Genomic DNA, 19197 nt, shown 5'->3' with positions numbered 1-19197 from the left:
TCCCTGCTTTGTAAGCTCTCCTTAGTACGGGTGAAGGACATTCTTCTGCGCCTCCTTTGTGGTGCTAGAGACAATGGAAAATTAACTAGATCTTGTGCTACAGCAAGTCAATGAAGGAAACAGTTGACTATTTGCATCAAACTTGCCTTAGGAAAAAGGTTTAGTAAATGGTTCAGAAGAATTTGCTGATCTTTGACCGTATAATAAATTCTGAGTAAAGCAATTCAGAAAAGAATTTATTATACAAAGACCAGCAAACCATAATGATACAACAATCAAACATTTACATTATAATGTTAAAATATAGCAATTTAAAACACTATTTAGTATAGTAAAATCACAGAGTTTAAAATTACATGATTTATAAAGGAATTCAAAAACCCCATCTAAACAACAGCCCCTCCAAGCCCCCAAATGTCCCAAAAGCTCAGAGTTGCTAATTTTAATCTCATTTAATCTACTAATCTGAATAGGATAATTTAACCTCATTTTTTCTATTTTAACTGACCATTCATATTCTGTATTCTTGAAAAATATCAGTTCTTATAAGTATGGTTTTCTCATGAGCCCTGGTTCCCCTTGCTGCTGGTTAATTTCAAACACTATAGGATTACTTAGGGGTTCCACCAAGAGACTCCACCTTCTCTGTGAGAGTGTCTAGCCTTTGTGCATTCATTATAAGATATTAGAGAGCCTTAGGCTGTAGTCATATTTTGATCCACCAAAGAAAAAATTAATGGTTGCCTGAACTTTCAAAAGCTAATCTTATGATACCTTGCTGTTGCATAGCCCTCTTCCGTCACATCAATATGATTTCATTTTTATTTTAGGATAGTTCACATTACATTTTGTCTTTTCAAAACCAACCACTGCTGCATGATTTCAGAATTGTATTCTATCATTATTAGTAAGAAATAAATTTAGCCTCTTTTTCACCAAAACAATTTCCTCTGGCATTGAGACTGGTCTTTCAATATAATTGTTTGTCTACCTTACATCAAGTTTGTACAGTTCATGACTCAAGAAGCTGAAATCAAATCACTAGTCTTAGAACTGTGGACCCAGGGAACCTGAACACCGCTGTGAATGAGGATCCAGGCAACTAAAACAGGAAAGTTGTCAAGCCCCTGATGGCTGGTGTTCTGTCCTTGGCTGGGTATCTGTTTACATCAGTTTAAGTCCATTGCATAGTGATATCCTCTAAGGGTCTTTTGGGTTTATTTAGGAATTATTTTGAATTTGCTGATAGAAACATAGAATAACAGAGTTGGAAGAGACCTCCTGGGTCATCTAGTCCAATCTCCCGAACTGCAGGACTATCATAACCCTAATGCTCATCCACTGTAACCTGCCAACCCCTTGAATCTTCACAGAATCAGCCTCTCCGTCAGATGGCTATCCAGCCTCTGTTAAAAAATCTCCAAAGATGGAGAACCCACCAGTGGAAGCCTGTTCCACTAAGAAACTGCCTTTACTGTCAGGAACTTCTTCTGGATGTTCAGATGGAATTTCTTTTGCTTTAATTTCATCCCATTGGTTCTGGTCTGTCCCTCTGGAGCAAGATAGAAAAACTCTGCTCCATCCTCTATATCAGGGGTAGTCAAACTGCGGCCCTCCAGATGTCCATGGACTACAATTCCCAGAAGCCCCTGCCAGCATCTGCTGGCAGGGGGTTCTGGGAATTGTAGTCCATGGACATCTGGAGGGCTGCAGTTTGACTACCCCTGCTCTATATGGCACCCTTTTAAATACTTGAAGATGGTTATCAAATCCCTTCTCAGTTATCTCCTCTCCAGACTAAACAGACCAAGCTCCTCCAACCTTTCCTCATATGTTTTGGTCTCCAAACCCCTCACCATCTTTGTTGCCCTCCTCTGGACACATTCCAGTCTGTCTACATCCCTCTTCAACTGTCTTGCCCAAAACGAAATACACTACTACAAGTGAGGCTGGACCATAGCAGAATAAAACTAGGGTAAGTATGTTTGATACTTAAAGGCTACAAACGAACCAGGTTCAAAGCCAGTACATTAGCATAAATATGTTCTAATACTAAAAACGTTACTATTTCAATTCCCCTGTTCAACAGCTGTAAATCATTGTTGAGGCTCAGAGGATCCTGCGTCAAAAAATGATCAAAATCTTTAACAAAATGGAGTACCTGGTTATAAAGAAACAACTAAATTATATCAATCCAATGTATTTTGTTTTATCATGTTTGAGAGACAAACTGTAATTTTAATTTCAGTCACCTAGAAGGATGAGAGAAACAGCGTTCTTAATGCCATGTATGTATACCTAGTATGTCTGAGCAATTTTACTGCAGCCACTGACCATGAGCTCAACTGTTTATTCCCTTGTCTTGAAAAGTCAACTTTTGCTTTCATCACTGCTTTTCTGAATCTTGGCTTTCATACTATTAATTTGAGTGTCTGCTCTAGTCCATCTAGAATGAGTTTTTCTGTTTTTTTTCTTTCTTTAAGTGTCAAATCTGGAGCCACTTCCAAGTGTTTTCACTATCCAATTTTTTATCTATGCCTTTCAAATATTACCCATGCAAGTATTTTTCTTTTCAGTTGTCAAAGTGAGTTTTGATTGCAATCTTTTAGTAATCTTCTTTGGTCTATGCAACATTGTACATTTCAGCTAAAAGCTTCTCTGTGCTTTTCTTGATATAGTTGTTCAGTGCTCATTTTTTGACGATCAACATCATTTCTAGGGTGTAGCATCATTATCTTGAGAGTTTTGCAATCTATCTCTTTTAACTCTGTTTGTTCCCAGCCAGTTATGCCAGCTGTATATCTTAGAACTGAAATTGTCCACCTGTTAATTTCTTTTACCATGTTGCCTCAATTTGGTTTTGTTTGGAATATCTTTTAAACCAGAAAATTCCTTGTTTGAAATTACCTCTTCCAGTTTTTCTCCATTTACTATCAGACTTGTGTTCCATTTACTCATGATATTTTTAATATATATTATAGTTTTGCTTGTGCCTACCACTTCTAGTGTTTTTAGGATCCATGTATGAGGAAGTGAATAAAATGTCTTATACAATTTTGTGAGAGCTCTTTCACATTTGAATTGAATTGAGCTGTAAGTATTTGTGAATGAATAGGCTATAGTTCCTGTCAGTAGTTTAAAAGTGGTTGGGAGGCAAGTGTAGTCCTGTTCCTTCCTCTTTGTTGTTCAGAATGAGAAATGCCATTATCTTCTATATAATCTTCTACTGCTTTGGAATGGATCACATCATTTAGTTGTTTCACAAGTTGTGGATGGAGACTTGTCAACTTTTTAAGCCAACAGCCATAGATTCCATCTTTTCAAGGTGCTGTCCAGTTATTTGCTTTCTTCAATTGTTTTGCAGGCTCTCCAGGGTTATTATAAGATCCTCCATTTGTTTTCCTTTCAATTTGTTTTACACATTTGTGATCTAGATCACTTTTTATTGCATTCTTTGTAAAATTCCAGAATCCTTTTTAGAAGGTTGTCATCTTTGTCTGGTTTTGCTTCTACTTTTTCATCTCCCTTTAATGATTTGTAGGACTGTCTTTGGTTAGTCTGGAATTGGAAGTTGTATCTGTATTGCTGGATCCTACTGTTATACCTCTTGATCTTTTTGGATATTGCAATAATTCTTTCTCTGGTTTCTTCTGTAGTTTGGACTATTGTTTTTATATCTAACATATTTCTTCCTAAGGTTTTATTTTACTTACATTTTTTAATTTCCTTTATTTTCATTCTTTTAAGGTACTTAAACCTGAATGGCATTAGGTGACTTCCCCCTAATCTCATCTGCTAGTTTGGTTTTGCCTTAAAATCCTTAACTGCCTTTTTCTTAATGTCCGTTCCCAGTTCTCTTGTTACTTTAGCTAATGCACTACACAAAAAATGGTTGGTTTCAGTTACATTTGCTTTAGTAATTGTTTCAATCCCTGCACTGATATTTTTCAATGAGTCTGGCAAGTTCTTTCTCTGACTGTTTTCTTTGAGCTTTGACTGTCTTTGGCTATTCTGTGTCCGTAGATATTCTTTGTTGGTCATCTTTTTATTTAGACTGTCTTGAAGACAAACTGATTGTATTCCATGGCCCAAAAGGAAGAGGCGAGGCAGAACCCATCCAAGTGCAAATAAGACAGAAAAGTTTTGTTGGATTAAAACTGACCACAACTTTAGTGGCGACAGCTGAAAAAGCCTTGGCACAGCATGGAGCAAGGCAGCATTTTATCATTAACGTGCATGAAAGTGTAAAAAAAAAAATCAATCAATTTGCCTTCAAAAGCCAAAGCGGGTTTAAAGAGCTAGAAATGACCAATGAACAATCTAGTTTAGACAACTCATATTTCACTTAGTGGCCAACCAGGTGCCTCTGAAAGGCCATGGTAAGGGTACAGATGCCCAAACTTTCTTCCATTCCTGTGTCCAGTAACTTGAATGTACAGGTGTTCATGATGCTCCAGTTTAGGATGATAGGTACTAATAGCAGTATCCAAAAACTATGTACAAAAGAGGCAGTCACCAAAACCCATGGCTGTGAGTTCCCCAAATGACTTATAAATGATGTGAAGAAGTATTTGATTTTGTTCATCCTAAATCTACTGCCTGTCAATTTCACTGACTGTTCCTGAAGGCTAGCACTATGATTCTTGCTCCCTTTTAGTTTACCGAAGGCAAATGCTGGTGCACATGTGTATTGTGAAAACTCCTTATGAAAATTACTAAATGGTACAGGGCAAGAGGTGTTTAATTTTCCTGCCATTACCCAAATAAATCAAAACAGAGAGAAACTCCTCACAGAAAGGAGCTCTAAATGTACATGGAGGTGGGGGAGACTCATTTGTGCATCTGCATTAAATGAAACTCATCAGCATTTTTGCTTTCAGAAGAAATGCACAAGCCAAATTACTGAATCAACACAAGGTAAAATGGCTTTCAACTAGAAAGTGGATATCATGTTGAAAGAACAAATTAAATGCTGTTTTACTTGTTGGATTAAGTGGTGTGTCTTTCTCGGGGGAGGAGGAATAAATCCATATATTACAGCATTTCCTGATGGCATTTTTGCCAAACTATTAAAACCTGACAGCATTACTTTCCTTCAAAGTGGAAAAGGTTTAATTTTTTTGGCAATATTTCTATTCCATATATTTACAATGCCATAAGATGAAAGGTTGTGACCCGTTTTGTTGATTCTGTAATAAATGCCTTCTTTTCCCCTCTCTTGATCTTTTGATCACATTGACTTTGCAGCCATATATTAAGGGATCAGTTTTGCTTGGCAGACAGCCACAACTTCATCTAAGAAGGTGCTCAAATCTCTGTAGAGTGACTGGTATCTCTGGAGCAAGAGGACTTATGGTATCATAGTTTTGTCTTCTTGAGGAGCCCCATTGTCTCAGGCACTAATGGCACCACTCTAGATGCATGAATAGCAGTAAGGAGATTCCCCATTTTTACAGAAAACATAGAAGTTGGCCTTTTGAAAGACTTTCAACCTTAGAAAGTCCTAGGGTTGATAATTCAGTAATTTAGGTAGTTCAGTACAACACTACTAGTTACCACCTCTGACTACCCTAAATGAGGACAGACATCCAGTGCCATTCCTGGAGGGTGGAAGGAAGCTTTGATGAGGCATCAGAGACAATAGTGAATGCCCACAGATGCTGCATGGTGAATATTGTCCTATGTATCCCCCCAATTAATCCCCCTTTCACTGTATTCCCACCTTATTCAAAAGCTGGTAGCTGCTGGAAGCAAATCAATACAAACTTTCCTCTAATTAGCTCATTAGAGTGCAATAAAAATCAATAGATAGCTACAGATAACCCCTCCACACATTGACTGAATTAGCAGAGATTGACATAAAGTGTGGACGTGATGGCTCTGCTCCAACTTCACTGTGAACTTTTTAGTACAGTACTCATGTACAGAGGCAGTACCCATACATATGCTACCTCAGCAACATTTGGAGTGCAGCCTTCCTGATGACACAGTGGCCTTCATGACCTATTATGCACACACAGTTTACTTGTATAGAAATCTTCATGGTCAAAGGAAAGAATGGGCTAATTGGCTCATCATGAGAATCTGTGAGCCACAAGATGGGAGAGAGAGAATCCAGGCAAGCTAGGTGGCTGATGGATCACTTCTCTGCACTTCTACAAAAATTGAGGAGCATCCTTTCTCAGATAATGTTTCTGCCTCCCCCCCCCCAAAAAAAAAAGTACAAAACCACAAGGTTGAAGAAAGATCCAAAAAGTATTTTCAATACACAGCTTTAAAAGGCATAAAAAATGTTAAGGATAAATTGGAGGAGGATTTCCATTGATGACGCCAGTGGTGGTCTTCAGCCCCTCAAAACCATCCACACCAATTCTTCATATTTAATGCACCCATTGCTGTCTTCATTGCCAGCTACCAGCATCTTCCTCATTCATCTCCTCCCCCAGACTAACAATAACATGGCGTATATCCACTCCTATGACTGTGCCATTTCCCTTTTGTCAAAGACCCTCATCCCATAATCTTCAAAGTAGCCTTGATCTTTGTTCTTCACAATGGTTTACATCATGGGCAGGAACTGTTCGAAGCTTAGAGTTTTCATATTCATTTCATTACTCTCGGGGTTCCCCAGAACTTTCATGACCTCTGCATTGGTAAGATTCTAGCCCAAGGCCCTCATCACATCCCCACACTGGCTGTATAGGATCTTGCTTCTGTTCTGTCAAAGAGTTGGTAAGTTTCCTTGAACTCAGAGGTATATTCTTCCATGAACTAGCACATCCTTGCTGCTGCTCCACACATTCCCCTTTGCTGTGAGTCAACCATTCCCCCTTCTGCCCTCACCCTGCACTCCCACTTCCCTTTATATAGTGACAGGATACCTATGACTGTTCAGCATTCTCATCAGATCAGTCACCACAAATATCCCACTTGTCCACTGGGTTGGAATTAGTTGTATAATGCTCTGTGCTACACTGCACAGATCTTGAAAGAACCATTAAATCAAATTGCTTAACCAGCAATCTCTAAAAGTATTTTCACAGAAACAACAATAACTGGGAGAAGATTCAGACGTATATTTTTTCTTCCACTATGAAATCGCCTGTTGTAGTTCCACATGAGTCTGTCTTAGCATAGATCACATTTAATCTGCAATAGTTTACAGTACTTTTACAGGACAGGGATACCATCACAGGAGGTTGATATAGCAGAGATTGAATATGGAGCAATAAACTTTGGTTCAGGTCCCTGTTTAGTCATAGAGCTTATCTATTTGCACAATAGTTGAGAAAAAGGAATGCCAAATTAAGCCACCAATTAAAATATCAACAAAGCAATTATTAGTACACTGGATAATTCCCAATCTTTATATAGCTGTTGCTGTATAAACATAAAAGGCTAAGGCCTAAGTGGGCAGAGATTGGGCGGTCCCGGGCCGGGTGAGGGCCTGATCGGAAGGCGCAAAGCACCTTCTGATTGGGTCCTCACCAGGACAGACAAGAGTTCTAGCCAGTCAAGTGAAGGCCCACGGGCCCTCACCAGGAGAGACTAGAGTTGGAAGGTGCGAAGCCAAAGTTCTGACATGGTCAAAGTTCTGACAGGGCCCGCCCACCCGGGGGTAATCTGGAGACATCACTGCCAATCTGGGGAGTCTGAGGGCATGGCTGTGGGCCTTCCTTTTGAGGAACATTTGGCTGACGGGGAGGCCACAGAAAAGCTGCTTCTCACTTAAAATACTCTGGCCAGGGATTGGACACAGCCAAGTCATGTGTATTTCTTCTTTGCAACTCTCTGCAGATTTGAGGCCACTGCACAGCATTATTTTGCAGACAAAACTGGATGCTATGGCGGAGGTTCTTTTGTATCCTGTTTCATCTGGACAACAACCCTCTACTGTAGGCCTCAAGTCTTCCAATTCAACAACTACCTGTGTGTGAGGCCTTCAATGTTTGTTCTCTACCACAATCCTGTCCAAAGTAGCCCTTTCTGCTTGGGGAGCTGATCTTTATATGCTGCAGATGAGTTGTAATTCCAGGAGCTCTCCAGGCCCCACCTGGAGGTTGGCTACCTCTGGGTTGGAAATATTCCTGGAGGTTTGGAGGTGGGACTTGAAAATCATACAATGCCTCAGAGTCCAGCCTTCAAAGGAGCCATTTTTGCCTGCAGTTGGGAGGGAGTGGTGCAGGTATGTCCCTCCTGGGCTATAGGCTATGGCCAGCTCTTACGAGCAACTGTTTGTATTATGGGGTGCAGACAAACCAGAATCAGTCCTGTGAGTCTGCAAAGTCCAGGAAGATCTAAATAAATATTTGCAGACCAAATAGTGAACAAGTAAATGGCTGGAGAAACATGGAAACCGCAGTGACTTTTTCTAACCTCTGCCTGGCAAATAAAAAACCAGTATAAAAAAACCTTACTAAGGTCAAGACTGCTCTGCACAGAGATACTTCCTCTTAGGGTTGCCAGCTTCCATGTGAGTCTCTCTAACCGACCTCCCTTGTGTCGATTCTGTTATGGGGAGAGGAAGGATTGGAAAATGCTTTGAGACATCTGAAGTCTGCTGGGTCACTGCGGACCATTTCGTTCTCTCAGACCTCTCACAGCCTCACATCCCTCACAGGTTGTCTATTGTGGGGAGACAAATGGAAAAGGTGTTTGTAAACTGCTTTGAGACTCCTTTGGGTAGTAAACAACAGGGTACAAAAATCCAGTTCTTCTAAGGAGCAATATGAAAGAAGCATGTGGGCACATAACATTTTATCAACAATGAAAAAATGGAGACAGAAGGAACAGGGTGGACACCTGTGTACTGTGACTACCCCATGTATATTAGGGCAAGAGGACATTTTGCTGTCTGTGGCCTAATTAACACAAGAAGGGAAATGATGCAGAACTGGGAGGAATTGGTTGCCATGTAATGTCCCCCTAAGAAGAGTCTCCAGTCTGATTTTCCCTTTACATATCTGAAGACATGGCTCTGGAAAGCTCATCGGTAACCACTATGCTACAATTCCCAAAGGTCAGTCCTCTCCCACACTCAACAAGCATTCCAAACCACATGTTATTGACACCCATATCTCCTCACCCATGCCCACATTTGCCACCATGCCTCCACAACCTCCCACACAACAAACACATTCAACCCCATGCCCTTACAGACTGGACAACTCCTCACCTTCCACTTCCCACTGCCAAGCTCTAGCACCCCTTGTTTTCTTGGATACAATGGGCTTTGCCCCTAGTTGATGTATATAAAATGACAAGAAACTGCAAAGAAATGTTGATGTCTTATCAAAGATTTATGGACAGCAAGATCAGGCTAGCAAGTTTTGTTGTTAAGAGAACTTTTCTTAAGCTACAAGAAAGTGAATGCAGAGACCCATATACAAATGTTATTAAATTTAATTGAAAAGTTTGCAATTGCCAGTAAGGTGCTATATGAGGATTTATAAGTTAGACTATTTCTAAGTTCCCTACTTGGATCTTATTCTGCATTCATGTCAACATTTAATGGAAAAGATTTTAAGATGAAATATGTTCTGTGGCTGATAAGAACTGAATAGTGTAAACTAAATGGCTATCATGAGCAGCACAAAAGCAAGAATGACTCAAGTTACATGGTCCAAGAGGCCAGGCCAATGGGGCAGGTACTAAGCCAATTGACTACAGAAAGCCCACTCTCAAAGTCAAAATAAGTATCTCTCACAGCTTCATGGAATCATAGATTTGGAAGGGACCTCATGGGTCATCTAGTCCAACCCCCGGCACTATGCAGGACACTCACATCCCAATCGCTCCTCTACTATAACCTGCCACCCCTTTGCCTTCACAGAATCAGCCTCTCCGTCAGATGGCTATGTAGCCTCTGTTTAAAAATTTCCAAAGATGGAGAACCCACCAAATCCCAAGGAAGCCTGTTCCACTGAGAAACCGCTCTAACCGTCAGGAACTTCTTCTAGATGTTTAGATGGAATTTCTTTTGAATTAATTTCATCCCATTCATTCTGGTCTGTCCCTCTGGGGCAAGACAGAACAATTCTGCTCCATCCTCCATATGGCACCCTTTTAAATACTTGAAGATGGTTATCAGATCCCCTCTCAGTCGTCTCCTCTCTAGGCTAAACAGACCAAGCTCCCCCAACCTTTCTTCATATGTCTTGGTTTCCAAACCCCTCACCATCTTTGTTGCCCTCCTCTGGACACGTTCCAGTTTGTCAACATCCCTCTTCAATTGGGGTGCCCAAAACTGAACACAGTACTCCAAATGAGGCCGAACCAAAGCAGAGTAAAGTGGTACCATCACCTCCCGTGATCTGGACACGAGACTCTGTGTGATACAGCCCAAAATCCCATTTGCGTTTTTAGCCACTAAGTCACACTGCTGACTCATGTTCAATGTATGGTCTAATAAGACTCCTAGATCCTTTTTGCACATGCTACTTCCAAGACAAGTCTCCCCCATCTTATATTGGTATATTTGGTTTTTCCTATCAAAATGCAGAACTTTACATTTGTCCCTATTGAACTTCATTTTATTCAGTTTAGCCCACTTTTCAAGTCTATCAAGATCATCCTGTATTCTGTTGCTGTCTTCAGTTGTGTTTGCTACCCCTCCCAGTTTAGTATCATCTGCAAATTTAATAAGTATCCCCTCTAATCCCTCATCCAAATCATTTATGAATATGTTTAACAACGCAGGCCCCAGGACAGATCCTTGGGGTCTCTCTATTCCAAGAAGATGCTGAACCATTAACAAGTACCCTCTGGGTACAATTTGTCAACCAGTTATTGATCCACCTGATAGAATTAGGATCCATACCACATTTTACCAATTTGTGAACCAACATGTGGAACCTTATCAAAAGCTTTACTGAAATCCAGATAAACTATGTCCACGGCATTCCGTCTTGGGAGATTTATTTACTGCACTCAGTATCATACTTCTATGACTGGGCAAAAGTGTATGAGTGATGCCCAGCTGACCTACAACAAAGTGTGTGAGAGAGGAGGCCTCAGAGGGTAACTCCTAGGTTAAGACAAAGTGAGGCAACCCATTCAAGGATAAAACCTATATAGCATTAGAGTGATATAGTGGCATTCCCTGATGTCCAGACATACCAAGTCCCTCACTCTGAGACTCCCTCTGGACTCTGTATGACCGTTTATGCACTGGAGGTTTCATGCTGGGCTGCAGGCTGGAGTTTTATTTGTGGCAGGTTGCCCCACCTCTTCCTGCACCCACACAGGGGAACATTTGGCCCAGTGCACCTCATCTGCCCCTGATTTGTGTTCCTGCATGGGAGCCGGGGCAGTGTTCCCAGTGCATAAACGGTCTATGCCATCAAAGCACACAATGCTCAGGTTGCCTTGACTTTTGTCTCTTGGCAATGGTTTGGTAAATATATCCACTGTCATTTTCCCAGTAGGAGAGCAGTGTAACTTTACAACTCCTTATTGTCTGCTTTTACTCATTCAAAACAATTTTTATCCTTACTATCTTTCCTGTATGCACAAGACATAGTGCAGGTATTTCTCCTCAAGCAGCTTCAAACCCATTCCATTAAATCACACAAACCATCTCTTGTACTTTACATTGAGCTCACTGCATATAGTGATGTCATTAAAAATGATATTGAAGTGCTACGTGTGGCTGCATTCCCTGCGCTATCGCTTGTGCAAGCAAAACTGCACTAAGTACATTTCCATTTCTGTTCATGCAGTGCTGCATCCAAGCCATATTCTCTTGTGCCAGTGTTGAAAAGCCTTCAGCCACTGTTTGATCTGATCCAGAGTTCAGTGCCTGTTAATGTGAGATAACATTAATTTATTATTATTTATTATTTATTAATTTGATTTATTTTCCGCTGCTCCTGGCAAGCTATCTCATGGTGGATGACAGAATAATGCACGGGGGTGTTGGAGCATGTGCAGATGCATTCTGACTCTTCAAATGTTAACATGGCTGCCTGGCAGGCTCCCACGTAATTATCACAATATTTAAATGACCTAGCTATGTAAATCAGTTGTGCAGATCCTGTCCATGGTGCGGGGGAATTGCAATATGCTAATTCTGCCAGGACACCTCCACAACGTGAGTTATTTATATATTTTATTTATGAGGATTATATGCTACCTCTCCAGTCAATCTGTGTGAAGAGACTTACGAACTGAAGCATGATAAAATTATAAAACAATTAAAATCAGTAAACCATAAGACCATTAGCCTGTGCACAAAACTGGCATTGGTTGATATAAGCATTGGTGCTGGTTGGCTTACTTAATATTTGTTCAGTTACCTAGCAGCAATTTACATAAAAGCCACTCCCTCACATAAAGGGTTGTAATAGAATGCCCCATTATCCAGTGTGTATGCAGTCCCCATCAGCACTGCACAATAAGACTGAGGCTGGGCTATTTCATCTGCCCCTTGTTCTATAGACTGGCCCATATGTATACCCATACAACTGGTTGAGTCTTTGTACAGTTATTACCTAAGCGTGATTAGTTATATCATCTGTTCTTGACTTGGCATCCTGCTCTTATAGAGTTACTCAGTTATTTGCATTTTAGAAAAGGGTGTATAGATGCAGCAAACTATTTTCTGCCTTGACAACTCTTACTTAGTGTTATATTGATATGATCTCAGGGTAAATATTGGGATGTGTATTCGTACAACAAAGAAAAATGTCACTAGTTTTAAAAAGGCAAAAAATAAACTGACAGCAAACAGCAGTCATTAAGGCATAATGGCTTTGATTAATACTTGGATTGTTAAGTGGCTAGTAATAAGATTAGCTCGCTTTTTTCCTGCCCAATAGGTACTTAAAGTAATTGCATTTTTGCAAACTGCATTATCATCACTTTATGTGTTTTATGATGTCATGGGGACAGCAATGCGGGTTATGTAACACTCAGCAGTTTTTCCTGGCCCAACTTTCTCGGTGGTTTAAAAGCCCAGTTTTCTGCCAACACCAGGCATTATGACTAACTGCAGTATATACACCAACTGCAGAAAATAATTCAAGATGATCAACTAAAATTAAGTCTACTCTGCCCCACAATAGCTATTTCCATTTCATTGCACTCCTAACCACCACATATTAAAAGGCACTGAAAGCAGTTACCTCCCTTTATCTGAAGAAAGTTAGAATACACACTTCCTTGATGATAATAGAATAGAATAGAATAGAATAGAATAGAATAGAATAGAATAGAATAGAATAGAATAGAATAGAATAGAATTCCCTATTAAGGAATTAAGTATTTGATATTTATGTACTCTATAGGTTTGCTACATTGTGACTGTAAAGGTAAAGGTAAAGGTATCCCCTGTGCAAGCACCGAGTCATGTCTGACCCTTGGGGTGACGCCCTCTAGCGTTTTCATGGCAGACTCAATATGGGGTGGTTTGCCAGTGCCTTCCCCATTGTGACTGTAATTGTGACTGTACTGATCTAAAAAAAATGGTTATCAGAATTCTGAAAACACAAGCTATCTATGTTTTTAGAATAAAATCAGAGTCCAGTAGCACCTTTAAGACCAACAAAGATTTATTCAGTTGTGAGCTTTCGAGTGCAAGCACTCACCCTGAATAAATTTTTGTTGGTCTTAAAGGTGCTACTGGACTCTGATTTTATTATGCTACTTCAGACCAACACAGCTACCTATTTGAATCTATGCTTTTAGAGTTTTTAGCCCTTATTGTAATGGAGATAGTTGGGTTTTTTTAATGAATGATTAGAAAAAGTCCCAGTGTATTCCTTATTTCTGAACAAGTAGCAAAATTCTGTTCAGTCCCATCAAATAAAGGAGAGCAGGAAATTTAACTTGAGAAGAAAATAGCACACTATTACATATTTAAAATCCATTGAGAGATAGATTTATTAGCTAATGCTTGTCAGAATAACTGGCTTCATTATGTCTTTTCTGCATGTATGTATGATTGTGGTCAACCTTGTGCAGATGCCATTTGAATGCAATTCTCATAATGACACTTATTACCGCTGCTAACATTTCCTGAGTTCAATAGAAGTCCATGTAGTGACGTTGGTGGATATTCATTTATGCCCATCGTGAATATTGTGAAGCTCACTATGGCATTATAACAATTAATTATAGGATAGGATACAAGGAACAGTAAAGCTAGTGCCCTGATCCCAAGGGGACTTCAGACCATTTAAGAGCAGCACCTGAACTGGAAATAAAATGAAATTTGAGTTAAGTTTATGGTATGGGGAAGGTCACTTTTTCTACTTTTCGAAGTGGAAAAAGTAAAAAATGTTATTGGCCCCTTTACTTTTCATTTTTTACATCAATGACCTAGAGAGCTACCTTGAGACTATAGATTGTCACCCGCCTAAACTAGCAGGGCAGCACATTCCTGCTCTCCTTTATGCCGATGATGTGGTCTTATTGTCCAGAACCCCTGTTGGTCTAAACAGAGCCCTAGCAGGCCTAGAGAAATACAGTGAGAAAGAAGCCCTGGTAATAAATGACTTTAAAAGGTAATGGCCTTCGGCAGTCGTCCCAGAGTTAGGAACTAATGTTTAGCTGGAAAGAGGTTAGAACAGGTGAAGTCCTTCAAACACCTGGGAGTTACTTTTCAGGCTTCAGAATTAAGGCATGAACACTGTAGACAGCTTGCGAACATAGGGGATAGAAGTGCCCTCAATATACTTAAATTCCATCGCTCCCAGGGAGCCTATTTTGTTCCAGCAGCACTCAAACTCTTTCAATCTAAGACAATTGCTCAAATGGTTTACGGGACCTTTTTAGGCCCACCAACCTCTTGCTTTGACCCAGTTGACTGGGTGCAAACAAAATTTCTCAGAGCGTTACTTCAGGCTCCATACTGTGTTTCGAATTCATGGATATGTTTAGAGACAGAGCTACCAAAATTCAAAGCTAAAGCATTTACTTCATCTATTTCTCTCTGGTTAAAGGTGCACTGGGCCACAGCTGACTTACTTGCTTCAATCGTCTATGACGATTTTAAATCCCGGTGGCTTTTGGACACTAAGAGGGAAATTACAAAATTAGGCTTTTCCTTACTTTCGTAAATTGCGATAGGTTATGATCAGGCAAAAATTGCAGTAAAACAAAGGATTGACGACAGAGCGCCAAACTGATCTTTCTCACTACCCTAGGTATGGCGCACCACTGTGTTCCAGATATATTCAAGCCTCTGCAGACTGTCTCTGGAAACAAAATACTATAGGAGAGCATTCACACTAGCAAGATGCTCTGTGTTACCTTCAGCCATGCTGGTGGGCCACTTCAACAAAACCCCAGTAGCTGAAAGACTCTGCCCCTGTAATTCCGGGCAGATAGAGTCAATTGAGCATGTCCTTTTAAAGTGCCCTACCTTCAACTTTGTGAAAAATAAATTCATCTTCCAGTTACTCAGGGATTCCTCCAATGGCTCAAACAAAGGAAAAGTTAAATTCTTCTTGTGGAATAGTAAATTCCATATTATTAAGCAGGTTACCAGATTTTGTGCTCATATGCTTAGCATGCAGGAAAGACAAGGTCAATTAAAAGTGTTTTAGAGAAATTTTATTATGCAATTTTAATGTACCTATTAATCATGCAATTTTAATATTTTTAAATTTTGTATCGGTTTCCAGATTATGTAATTTCTGCTGTGAAGTGTTCTTTGTTATCTGTTTTATCTGGCTGTAGTGCTGTATTGTGGCGCAGTGTGGTAAGCAGCAGACATGCTATCTGAAGCTATGTCCATGAGGTTGGGAGTTCGACCCCAGCAGCTGGCTCAAGGTTGACTCAACCTTCCATCCTTCCAAGGTCGGTAAAATGAGTACCCAGCTTGCTGCTGGGGGGTAAAACAGTAATGACTGGGGAAGGCACTGGCAAGGCCACCCTGTATTGAGTCTGCCATGAAAACTCTGGAGGGTCAGACATGACCTGGTACTTGCACAGGGGATACCTTTACCTTTATCTTAGTGCTGTATAAAATAAATTTGAATTTTTTGAATTTGAGTTACTGGGCTAACATAGGTCAGTCAGCAGCACATTAGATTCAGCCACAGTTTTCATTTAGATTGGAAAATCCAACATGGCTACAGAAACAAAAATAATTAAACTGAAATTTGTCCAATTTCCTTTTTCTTTGACTTTAATGAGAAATTTAGTCCAGAAGTACAGGAAAGGTTTCGAAGAGGCAGAGGAACTAGAGATCAGATTGCCAACATACACTGGATCATGGAGAAAGCTAGGGAGTTCCAGAAGAACATTTACTTCTGCTTCATTGACTATGCTAAAGCCTTTGATTGTGTGGAGCACAACAAATTGTGGCAAATTCTTAAAGAGATGGGCATACCAGAGCATCTTATCTGTCTCTTGAGAAGCCTATATATAGGTCAAGAAGTGACAGTGAGAACTGGGCATAGAATCACTGATTGGTTCAAAATTGTTGCCTTGCCTATTTAACTTGTATGCCGAACACATCGTGAGAAAGGCGGGATTAGATGAGTCACAAATTGGGATTAAAATTGCAGAGAGAAATATCAACAACTTCAGATATGCAGATGATACCACTCTAGTGGCAGAAAGCGAAGAAGAACAAAAGAGCCTCTTGATGCAGGTGAAGGAGGAGAGTGCAAAAGTTGGCTTGAAACTCAACATCAAGAAAACTAAGATCATGGCATTCAGCCCTCTCAATTCTTGGCAACTAGATGGGGAAGAAATGGAGCCCAGATTTTATTTTCCTGGGCTCCAAGATCACTGCTGATGGGGACTGCAGCAAAGAAATTAAAAGATGCTTGCTCCTGGAGAGGAAAACTATGGCAAATCTAGATAGCATCCTAAAAAGCAGAGATATCACCCTGCCAACGAATGTGCATCTAGTCAAGGCTATGGTCTTCCCAGTTGCAATGTGAAAGTTGGACCATAAGGAAGGCCGAGCGTCAAAGAATTGAGGCTTTTGAACTCTAGTGCTGGAGAAGACTCTTGCCAGTCCCTTGGACTGCAAGGCTGACAAACCGGTCAGTTCTAGAGGAGATCAGCCCTGACTGCTCTTTATAAGGCCAGATCCTGTAGATGAAACTCAAATACTTAGGCCATCTCATGATAAGGAAAGACTCCCTGGAGAAGAGCCTAATTCTGGGAGTGATTGCAGGCAAAAGAAGAAGGGGACAACAGAGAATGAGGTGGCTGGATGGAATCACTGAAACATTCGGTGAGAACTTAAATGGACTCCAGGGAATGGTAGAGGACAGGAAGGCCTGGAGGATCATTGTCCATGGGGTCGCGATAGGTCAGACACAATTTTGCAACTAACAACAAGTTAGTTGAAATGGGGGCAAACATCAGGTAACTTCTAGTAGAGTCAGGCATGCCTACTAAAATGAATGGCCTGGTAATCATCTTGCCGAATTGTGCAGCTTTAAAAGTCTGCTAACGTTGCCAGCTCTGGGTAGAGGAATTCCTGGCCATTTGGAGATGGATCCTAGATTGAGTGAGGTTTAGTGAGAAGAGAGACCTCAGTGGGATATAATTCATAGAATCCACCTTCTCAAAGAGTCATTTCCTCCAGCGGAACTGATCTCTGTCATCTAGAAATCAGTTGTAATTATAGGAGATCTCTAGGTACCACCTGGAGGTTGGCATCCTTAATGATGGTTAATTCTCAGAAGTGAACAGTGCTGATATTTTCCATATCTTTCTGCCTATTACTGCTGCTGTCTGTCTCAGGATGTGATGCCAGAGCCCAAAGCACAGGTGAACATTTATTTATTGCATTCTCATCAACACTTCTGAGGAGCTGAGAGCATATTTCTTTTTCCACCATTTATCCTTGTAACAACCCTGAATAGTAGATTAGGCTGAGACAGATTAAGTGCCCCAACACCACCAAGTAAGTTTCAGGGCAAGTGAGAATTTGAAGCTATTTATTCCTAGTCCTAATTCAACACTACTCTACAAAGGATCTCTATTACCAAGGCCAATCATGCATGGGTATTATCCCTCACATTCACCGTGTATGTCCCTCCTTTTTCATTCTGTATTGATTTTCTTCCCTTCAGCACTTCCACTTTGTAGTCACTGTTTCCCTAGGTTTTCTGAGACTGGTTTTGTGCCCTTTTTTTTTTTGTTTCACCTCCAAGCCAAAGGTAATTCAAAAGTATACAGATTCACTCAGATTTTTCCCACCATTCTCCCACTCTCATTTTTTCTGCCATTCATCAATGTGCAAACTTCATTCAGTACTTTTCCCCTAGTTATTTTATATTATTTTCCCCAGCTGCATGAGTCTAGTGATGATATGGGACTATCACTAGTCTCAGATCTTTGAAGGGTGGTAGAAATGACAAGAGGAAAGCATGTTTCTCTGGCAACTCTTGAAGAAATGTTTTCACAAGTTCTAAAAGGGAGATGAGATGGAAGGAAAGACTAGGAATGAAAGAGGAGGGTGGGTTGTGATTCTTTTATGTTTTTCACTGTGGCTAATAACACAACAGAGACCAAGGCTCTTTGTCCCTCCCAGCCATCTCACTCTCTGGCCCAGCTTGCCTTAAGAAGGCCAGCAGAGGGAATTGACTCTTCTTCCAGTAGGAAGATGAAGGAGGAGGAGGTCAGGGAAGACCCTCCATGTTCCTCCATGAAAGAGTGGACACTCCTGAGGGCCAATCAGGTAGGGTGTGAGTTGTCTGTCATGCAACATGTATTTTATTATGGTTAAAGATAATGTTTAAAGAGAAATGTATATAAAATCCTCCTCCCCAACTAGAGTAACCCTGGGATTACTAGTATCCCTGTTTGGGAATGACTGGTGTAGAGAAATAGATTTTTGATGTAGATAAATTGATATATGCTATTGACATAACTAACAAAACTACAATCCTATAAACATCCTATGGGAGTGCATGTTTATTCTTAGTGTATGCATATGAAAGTTCAGGTACAGCTTCTTATTGTTATGATTGTACATTGTAACATGACATGAATAGTTAATATGTGCACCAGTCACTCAATTGCCCATAACAACATATTTATTTACTTCACCTGTACTGTGCCCTTCTCCCCAGTGGGGATCTAGGTGGCTTAAACCATTTCTTTCTCCTCCATTTTATCCTCACAACAACCCTGTTAGGTAGGTTAGGCCAAAAGAGTGTGACTAGCTCAAAGTCACTCAGCGAGCCTCAGTGAGATGAGTAAGGATTCAAAGCTGGATTTCTCAGA

The 19197-nt window shown here is 40.4% G+C and overlaps 1 protein-coding gene and 1 pseudogene across 8 annotated transcripts in view; both read right to left on the bottom strand.

Moving 5' to 3' along the window:
* CHODL (chondrolectin) overlaps window positions 1-19197 on the bottom strand; it is a 36163-nt gene that overhangs the window by 13185 nt on the left and 3781 nt on the right. The window lies entirely within an intron of this gene.
* LOC143839841 (myosin light polypeptide 6 pseudogene) lies at window positions 1728-17753 on the bottom strand (annotated as a pseudogene).

Source organism: Paroedura picta, chromosome 6 (assembly GCF_049243985.1).
Source record: "Paroedura picta isolate Pp20150507F chromosome 6, Ppicta_v3.0, whole genome shotgun sequence".
Taxonomy (NCBI): Eukaryota; Metazoa; Chordata; class Lepidosauria; order Squamata; family Gekkonidae; genus Paroedura; species Paroedura picta.
Note: the sequence above shows the minus strand (reverse complement) of the source record. Positions and strands in the feature narration are given on the sequence as shown.